At 42.2% G+C, this 9,922-nt stretch overlaps 1 long non-coding RNA gene across 5 annotated transcripts in view; it reads left to right on the top strand.

Annotated features, from left to right (window-relative positions):
* Positions 1-9,922, top strand: part of LOC141728620 (uncharacterized) — a 30,076-nt gene that overhangs the window by 2,335 nt on the left and 17,819 nt on the right. For 3 of the 5 annotated variants that reach the window (XR_012579765.1, XR_012579762.1, XR_012579763.1), the window contains exons 2-3: positions 4,983-5,200; positions 6,356-6,488. This is a non-coding gene — a long non-coding RNA (uncharacterized LOC141728620). Of the gene's footprint in view, positions 1-4,982; positions 5,201-6,352; positions 6,489-7,530; positions 8,267-9,922 lie in introns of those variants that run through there. The other 2 variants (XR_012579764.1, XR_012579766.1) reach the window with 2 other exon arrangements.

The following is a 9,922-nucleotide window of genomic DNA, read 5'->3' as shown; positions in this document are numbered from 1 at the left end:
GCACACCAGCCTCCTGGGCTTACACCACTGCTTTCTTCCCTGTTTTGTATTCAGCCTTCACATTTGCATGTGTGTAACAAATGTAGATAACGTGGACACTCTGTCTATCTATCATTCATATCTATCCCAAATCGATTTGTTAATCAAAAGGACACACACACAGAGGACATGGATCTGATGTAATGTAAGCTGAAATTCATGAGAAAGTGAGGGCGACACCTGGCCTGGCACTGAACATCTGAACAAAGAAACATCTGTGTAGCAAAGAGATAACAGAGTTAGCATGTTTAGTGGAGGAGTGGAAGGGTTATTATGTGATTAATGAAATAATATGGAGGAATGGAGCAAGCATAAATAGTTCAATATATTCAAATCAAGAACATCTCAGACACAAAATTACAGTTGCCTGGCTTATGCTGGTGCTGTTTATCTAGAGAATGATCACCTAAACTCTGTCTTTCCAGTGACTGAGCACACCATTGTTTCCTCATTTCCAGTACAATTCTATTTACAGAGATAATTTGTTCAAATAATGCAAACATGTGTATCAAAGCAACATACCAAGAAGATATTGCTTGGTATCATTTGCAAGTCAGCAATCATTTGGAGAAGTTAATTCTAAGCTTGCCCTTCTAGATACTCTATGATACCATGTCAGGATTCTTAAAAACTTATTGGGACAGAACCTAGAAACTAAGGGTTACAAATGCATGTATTTAAACGGCATTCTTTATATCCAAGCATATTAAAATATTTTTAAAATACTGTTTTTCTCTTTATATTACCTTTGATCCAAAAATATTATCTTTAGTTAACTTGTGTGTTGTATTCAGAGCCTATAGAGGATACTTAATAGTTTGTGGCTGTAAGACCTTAGGAAAAGCAGCAATAAGAATAGCTGAATGTAATTGCTGCAGTTTGGGAAGGAGCACAAACAGTGAGCACCAGGGAGGTATCCCGATGAACTGTGATCTTCCATCTCTTTAATTGTATTCCTCAAAGCTGGAAACTCTGTTTCTCTGTGCTAGCTAACAAATGGTGCCTTTACTCCTAGCACGGCTGCTGTAACAGCAATATGAGACACGTGGTTATGTGATAACAAATCGCAACGATTTCATTTTGCCCTCAGAACCGCTGTAACACTTTCAGGTGCCACAGAACAGGCTCGGAGGTCATGAGCCAGATGCATCAGGTGTGATAGCAAATAATGCAGCAGCCTTTTCCCCTTAGCTTCACGTGCAGATTATTTCAGATGGAATGGTAAAAGATAACAAAGGCACTACACACAAGCCAACTGCTATTTATTAAATTGTTGTTTCTTGATAAGCAAGGCATAATGTTCTTCCTCTGGAAACTGGAAGAACCCAGTCAAATTACCACTCCATTTGTGGGGGCAAACTCTCTACAGAGATACTTTTTTCAGCTGAACACCTTGGCGCTGGTTATTATAAAAATTGTCACATTTGATTTGAGGCCTCAGGTGCAACTCTGAAACAAAGGACGAGTTTCTAACTTGTGATGGATGGTACCAATCACTGTGTGACTCAGGCTGTTCCTATGGTTTCACACATAGCATGCAGCACAGTGCATATTCTGAGTACTATCAGAGTGTGTGGGCAGGCATTTCTCTTTAGGATCTGGTCCAGAATTGTTTGTTTGCAGTAGTTTATGGTTTGGGTCATCTATTATGGTGTTGTGATTGCTGCCTCCATTCTCCAAAGATTTTTTTCAGAGATGTGTCAGGACTTGGCATCCAATTTTTCATTTGTTTTCAAAAAAAAGCTACTTCAGTTTCTTGTGCTTCTTACCGGCAGAGGATGTGTGACTCTGGCAGGAGAATGCTCAACACAGTCCTGGAGAGCAGCCTGTGTGTGCAAGTGTGCATATGCACACCCATACTAAGGAAATCCCATCCCTAGGAATGCTCTCCACAGGCCCATGGAGGCTTCCTTTCCAAACAGGAGCCCACAGGAGCTGCTGCCTGGATGCAGTCACAGGGGGTTGTGTAATGCTGGCAATGCCAGCAAGGCTGTGCCCTGGCTCCTTCCTTCTTCATTGCTTTCAGTCTTTCCAATGTCTGTAGAAAAGAATAGGTGTGGCAGGAGAGTTGCCTAGCTGTGCAATAGATGTGCTGTACCATCATCCTTAAAACAATTCAGATTTTTTTGCCTTTCTCCCCGTCCTGAGTCAGGGTCACCCACACATCAGGCAGCTCTGGTTAGGGACTTCTGCTGCACCCCCATCCAGCCTCTCATGCCTGGCAAGGGACAAGCTGGCCAAGCCTTTTGCTTGCTCCATTTGAATTTCCCCAGTTTCTGAACATCAGGATTTGCTAAAGCTAGGTACACTTAAACTGTGTTGTTTGGGTTTTTTTTCCCCCTAGTTATTGGAAAGTTGGTCTGAGTTATATGATAGCATTTGAAATAAAGCTATTAAAATTTATTGTTTCATAGGTTCTGCAGCTGATAGAATCATTACAGTCCCATGGGAAGCAGAAGCAAAATCAGTTGGATAAACATATAAAAATGTGCAATTATTTTTAACTAGTGGATGAAACACTGGAGAGAAATAGTTTCTATTTCATGTGGCTGTAATTGAATAGATTAAACCCAAGGATGGTTCATTTCTTTGGGCTGTTTGATATTTTCCTTTCAAAAGCAGTGACTGGTGGTGACTGGAGGTGGGTAATTAGCTCTGGCATGCAAAGGGGCTCATCGACCTGGCTCCTGTGATGGGTAAATCCAGATGCCAGGTGACTCAAATCACAGCAGGCAACAGAGTAGCCTGCCTGTCTGAATGAAATATGGGCTATAGTGTAGTTTCTAGTGTTTGCAGTTACACCTTTTGGCGTTGCTCAGTCAATCAAAATGTGTAATTAGCCAAAAAAAAAGGGCATTGAGGCTGCATCCCACAGGAGTGTCAGAGAACATCTGCTGTGCACTACACACTGAAGTGCACAAGCCTGATCTCAGTGGAGTCACAGAGTATCCAGGGATTCAAATGAGAACAGATTTATTACACGTTAGTGAGGGCCCAAAAGACCAGTGTGTAAGCCAGGCATCCTCCTGAGAAGGTGATGCTCTGCCATCTGACAGGCACGGATCACCACTCCAAGTCTCTTCTGCACAGAGGCATCTTGGCATCAGCAAGGGGCAAAAAAGGTACAAAAAAAATGAAGCTGCAGCAGAGAATACAGCAAAAGCATTATTTCTTCTGTCCTCTTCTGCTCCTTTTCTCCTATTTCAGCCCCATTAGACCACCTAACAGTTTTTCTAAGAAAGCACATTTTCCTATACTATCCAGTTATGGGAGCCCCTGAGACGTTTAATCATGCAGCTCAGGAGAGAAAGCCCCACACCCTCACACAGGACACTCTGTGTCACAAAACACAGGCTGTGGAGACTGGGCTGGACTTGCTAAAATAATGTGTGAGGGGTCTGTGCTGCTCAGAAACAGGAAACAGCTGCCCAAGCTGACAGTGAGGAGTGAGATTGCATGTTTATCTGTGCATGTAGGCCATTTTGAAATAATTTTCTCTAGTTCTTTGTTCGTTTTCCTAATAAGCCAACTTGTTTATCACTATAGCAACCAGTGACAGATTCCTGGAAAGAAGAGCTGCAAATGCCCATTTGGACCTCTTTGGTCACGGGTGCTTGGTAGCAGCAAGGTGTCACACCTGCCCCCCAGAGCTCTGAAATGCCATGCAGGGAAAGAGCAGGGTAAGGCAGGTGTGACAGTGTGACACAGTGTGAGGGGCATGTGCAGAGTGAACAGGGCTAATGGAAGCCATCACAAACCAAAAGATTTTGTTTTAAATGAAAATTAACCTGTTATACACAAGGCAAAGTTTGAAGTGCAGAACCGAATCCTGAACTGGAAAGATTCAATTATCCTTCTGTGACATCCCTCTGGTGATGAGGACTGGAAGAGGTGGGAAATGCACGTACAAGCAGCCTGCTCAGAGGAGGTCCTGCAGGCATGGGTATGGATGGAAATCAACACTCTCACCAAACATCTGCTGACAGCAAACACATCTGAAACCTGCACCAGTGACCTTCTTGCTGGCACTGAGCCACATTCCAGGTGACATCTCGCAACTACAGCATTTGTTCAAGGAGTAAAAGTTTGTGGGGCTGAAAAAAATGTGGTGTCCAGAGACAGCCCTCAGGGGCAACACAGTTACACAAAAATGAAAGTGTTTCTTTGCTTATCTACCTAGAAAAACTCATGCACAACCCATTCCCCCAACTTTCCCTCCCTCCCTCTCCTCCCCACACCCCCCCACCCCATTTACAGGAATATTGGCAGAAATGCAAACTCTTCATCTTCTTTTAAATCTGCCTTTTTTGATAGTATTGAAGAGGACCATTCTAATGCTGTTTGCCTGCCCCTCCCCTGTATTCACTTAACATATCAGAAGCCCCTGAGCTCTCCTTATGTTCTGGTACCTACTCAGTTTGCTTATATTTTGAGCAGGCCCTGAGTATGAAGAGATGAAAGTTAAAAGCTGCATGGTTGAAAAAGGCTACTTGACCCTTGGTCTTCATATGGAGAGGGTTGAATTTTTTATTCAATTTTTTTTTGTAATGTAATGTTGCACTAATGAGGTAATGTTGTTGTAGCACCAGGGTCCTACTGAATGTCAAGCGGCCTTTTAAGGAGACATATCTTCTAGTAGACCACATGATACAGTAAAAAAGAATCCAAGCAGATGAGTGTTCAGGCATACAAATTTTTCTTTGGGTCTCAAAGAACCCCCCCAAAAAAATGCAAACAGTTTCAAGATACTTTATGGAATTACTCCTCATGAAGAAAATGTTTTCTTTCACCATGTTGTGATTTTTTCTGAGGACCTCAAGCTGATGATTTGTGTTTTGGCTTGGTTTGGCTTGGTTTAGTTTGTTTTTTGTCCTTGAGATGTCAAAGATTCTGTTCCAGTTTCTCTTGAAATCATAAAGGAACCTCCCATCTCTATGTTTCAGATCTGCTTGAGGCTTTATTGACAGAATGAATAGTTTTGGCATAACCAGGCATGGACTTAAACCAGCACTGCCAGATGCAATCAAACTTCTCAGCAAGCATGATTTTCCCTACCTGAAGACTAAATCAGTGCTGTGTGAATATGTTATCTTCCATCTCACTGCTCAAAACCGGATCTGGGCTGACAGCAGGAACACTGAGACAGCTTGCAATCACCATGGTAAGTGGGTATTATATGACAAGGCTTGCAAACTCTCTTGCAAGTCAGCTGGGTGACATCTCATATTGTGAACCCGCAGATAGGAAAGTTTCTTGTCTTGGCTAGATTTCATAACATAATATTTAATTCCATGTTGGCCCTTACCATACAAAAATAACTGGCTGACACTGCTCTGATTTTATATAAAGATGTATTTTGAAAATGGTGCTGAAGATGAATCTCTGAGGTGATAAGTGGTTTATGGCATCTCTGAGTGATTTATGGCACTGTAGTGTTTGAGCAGCTGGACACTGTCACATCATTTCAAAGACCTAGGGCATACACCTGCCTCTCCAAACCTGAACTTTGGGGAGCTAGCTGGCAAAACTGGGGATATACTCTTTATCTTATATTTTTATGTGTGTTGTATAAGTAACTGTATCAGATCCTGGGAGACATTAGGCAGGCAATGTGAAAAAGCACATACGAAGTTGTGGTCTCTGTCCAATAACCCTGTAAGTCCCGAAACAACCAAGGATTTATTGTAGCTAGGGAAGAGCAGGCACCTTTTCAAATCATCTCCTCCCTAAGCTCACATTTTTCTCCTCTAGTCAGGCTTGCCTGTGCAGATCCAGTACAAAAAAGAGAGAGGAGTTTGCTGCCTCCTGGTGCAGACTGTGAATGGTGGTGCTTCTGAGGCAGTGAAAATGGCATTCTTGTCTGGGGCAAGACAGGCAGTGAAAAAAGGGTCACACTGTATCAACACCAAGCAGAAACTCATGGGCGGGGAGTGTTACTTGAAACTCTGCCTCTTTTTTCCTCTCAAATACTCTAGATGAAAAGAAGGGACAGCTGGCCTTGGTCAGCACCCAGTTGGCCTGCCTGCCTTGTCAATATGTCTGTGGATTACTGCTGCCTTTCCATCTGTTCATGGCATCTTCTCCCACACCAAAATTCTCATTGAACCCTAGCAGTGGCCATGGTACAGTAAATATAAAAGTTACAGAGCATCCTTGCAGTGGGCTGGCACACTCAGCTGAGATTAGCTGGGCTCAGCAGCCCTGCGGAACAGGCTCTGTGCTGGTGGCATTTGCAGCACTGCCACTGAGCCACAGATAATATACTGCTCCTTCCCCCTTCACTCACCTCCCCAGTATTTCTTCTGTGTCCCAGCAGGATGTCTCTGGAGCCTTCCAGCTTGTCAAGCTCAGCACACTGCTCTGTGCTTGAAAGCATATGGTCAACAAAACAAAGAGCTTGCACCTGGAATTTGAATGTGGCACAAACTGAACGGCTTTAAAAAATCAAGGTATGTTGCTAGGAAGAAAAAAATTGTAAAGGTGCCAGACACAAAGGGAAATGTTGACCAACCACTGGTCTCAAGCCAGGAGCAATTGTCTAAACTTCCCATGATGGTAATCCAGCCATCTCCTGATGCAGTACCTAACTGTGCTGATGGTAGCAAAATTCTCCTGATATTTTACACAAGCCTTATATGTATAGGTTACTGTCTCCTTGCAAATTGAAAATAGCTGACCACTTTCCTATTTATAGCATCATTTTAGACAACTAGCACCAATACTTCCCCTTCATATCTGCTTTTCTATAAAAACCATATTTTCATAGAAATTATATTTTAAATTCATAATAAATAAAGGTTTTTTCACTACATGTGTATATTTCTTAAAATGTGGACTTCAAGACAAGAAATATTGTTCTGATCAAGATCTTACCAGTGCCATGTTAAGGACATTATTTAGCATCCATGCCTTTCATATGATAATTGGAAGAGTTAGATTCTTTTTGTTATCTGTTATAGGTCCATTTCTATGGTAGTCTTCCATAGTGAGGTGTTCTGTACATAATCCTACTCTCTCCTTTTCAAGGTGATCATATGGCTGTGTTTCTCAGGATTGTTCTTGTTCATGTCCTTTTTCCTTAGACTTTTCCCCTTTCCTCACAAACTCACAAAATGTTCAGTGATTTCTCTGATTTTTTCCACAGGAAAGCAATTTAAGTAATTTCAACTCATCCAAATATTCCTTAAAAGATTTTTTTCTTATTCCTAGACTGTTCTCTTGTTATTAATTTTAAAGGTTGTTAGCCAATAGATCACAGTTAATATCTTTAGGAAAGATTAATTCAGTCCTATTTAGGCTATAATATTTGAAAATATATCTTTAATATTTGTGTTAATTTAATAGATTTTTAAAGGTTTTCTAAATTACCCTTTCCAGTACCTGCAAATTGTGGAAAATAAATCATGACCTTTCTCTTCCTCAAAATGTTCTGATTTTGAAAACTTGTAAGCTGACTGTCACTCTGAAATATGATCAACAAATTCCCCACAGGATTATCACAGAAGGTGTGATGGAACATCTCTCGTGAAAAGCTGGGATAAAATACAGCAGCAGAGACTTTTTCTGCAGGTTGCTGAGAGGCTCACAAACTCACTCCCCTGGTGATTTCATTTGCATTTGTGCTTGCAGTTGATGCATGAGTGAGGAAAAGTGAGAGCAATACTTTAGTCAGGATGCAGGTGAAAGAGCAGATTGGGGATGGGAGAGCTCTCACAACCTCCCAAACCTGTGGTACCTGGAGTGTAATGTAGGAGAAAATTCCTGCACAGATCCCTCCAGAAGAGCTGCTCAAGGCCTGTGACAGATTAGTGATGCAGATTTTGGCTTTCCAAGGGTGAGAGGATGTCTCAGAAGATGTTGGCAAACATGGATCAGGTAGGTTTAAAAAGGCTCAGGACAGCTTCAGGGGGTGGGAATGGGAGGAAAAGGCTCTTCCTCATCACTAGGCAAAGGATGAGGACATGCTATTATTCCCAGGAGTTATTTTTCCAAGGACAATTTGCCCTCAGGCACTTTTGTTTTGTTAATAAGGATGTGGCCAAGCTAAGCAATTTTCTCTAAGTCATTGTGTGCATTTCTTTCTCAAACCATGTCCATGGCAAATTATGTATAATTGGTCTGTAAGGCTCTCTGTGTCCTGCCTAATCTGCTGTTTACTGATATGGCCTTTATCAACAGTGACAGTTCTTTTGGTGATGATTTTGTCACCTCTAACAGAATGTAAACAGTGATTATGTAAACAGCTTACACTCCTATCCACTGTGTTCCAGCACTTTGATTTCTTATCTCTTTAAGGGTGAAGGCTGTGTATGGAGAGTGGTAGCACTCACTGCAGTTCCCTGGGGATGGATGAAAGCACAGCCCTGCCTTGGGGATGGGCCAGCCCTGCCGTGCTCTGCAGGGCTGCACGTAGGGCTGGGGCTGTGGGTGGCACTTGGGGCACACTGTCACACAGATCAGTCCCTCCTTCGGAGCACAGGTCTGTGCCAGACGTTGGCAGGCTAGGGAGGCTCTCTCTTAGGACAAGAAGCAGGTCCCAAATAAAAATACACCCTCATCCAACCCCATGTGCCAGTGCAATGATACCAAAGCTTTCAGAGATGTGCATTACTAAAATTAGGTATTTCCAAACAGATTTCTTGCCCTCCAGCTTGCAGTTCAGTACATATCACTGAGATATTGTATGCATAAACTTTGGGGGTTTTTTCTCCTGGTGGGTGGAAATTTATGTTTTGAGGAATTATTATTCTTCTTTCAGAAATCCTTAACCAGTTTTGGCATTTGAGAAGAAAAAAGCATTTCATCCTTTTTGTGAAAACAAGGCAAAGTTGTATCTGTCACAACCTTCCTCTCAAATTACTTTTTGTAATTCTCAAATAATCCAGCTTAACATAGTTCAGCTATTTGCCTGAATTTTTCATTAAAGATGAGACACAGTATAATTCTCAAATAGCACAGTTTAACACACCAGCTCTTCCAAAACTGCATGTATCTGTTATTTACAGTATAAAAATAAAAGTCTCATGAACTTGCTCTCTCAATACTGGATACTGGAACTGCACCATTTTTAATGTATTTTTTGTTCATCCCTATTTAGGCCTGCTCTTATTCCAAAGAGGAGTGTAATTATTCCACTACTTCATAGAAATCTCTGCACTGTAAGGTTGAAAATTACCTCAAGAAATCATTTCATCCAGTGATTCCCACATGTTTTTAGCTAGTGGGGGATAACTTCATCTCAATTCTATAGCCAGTTATGGGCAACTGAACTCCAGGCTCATGGGCCACCAGGTATCCTAAGATCTTAATACAGGTCTCTTGAGACCAGGAGTATCTGCTTATCACCTCCTCTTGCAGATTTGGGTCTATCCTCCTGCCACCTTTGTAATTCATACAGCTTGTTCTTGGCTCCTTCATTTTCAAGGTGATCCTTGAGGAGAGAATGAGCTCTGAGCAGACAAACAGCACAGGCCACAGCCTGCTCCCAACCATCCCCCTTCTTAAATAGCTCTGGTCCTTCCTTGGCCAGGGAAGATGACATTCACCCACCATATCAGAGATTTTCTGTGCAACTGTGAGCTGCTCAGAGGCTGCCACCCCAACGGTTCAGCCAGGGCTCGGTGGCTTCTGGCTGGCAACGCACTGGGCAAACTATCCAAGGAATCCATGGATGATCAGGACAAGCATCCGTGATTTAGTCTCTCCCCATCCTTGAGGCAAAATTGAACAGATTCACACCATCCTCATCTGCTCTTAAAAACATTCAGTGTAGAGGATGCTGGCTGACTCTGCAGTAAGCAATGCTCAACTGGCCTTTCAATTAAACAGACAATGTTTAATCTACATTATCTTCCCTCAGAAAATGAGATTACTTGTTTGTCTG

Source organism: Zonotrichia albicollis, chromosome 3 (genome assembly GCF_047830755.1).
Source record: "Zonotrichia albicollis isolate bZonAlb1 chromosome 3, bZonAlb1.hap1, whole genome shotgun sequence".
Lineage (NCBI taxonomy): Eukaryota > Metazoa > Chordata > Aves > Passeriformes > Passerellidae > Zonotrichia > Zonotrichia albicollis.
The sequence above is the reverse complement of the archived record's forward strand: the minus strand, read 5'-3'. Positions and strand labels throughout refer to the sequence as shown.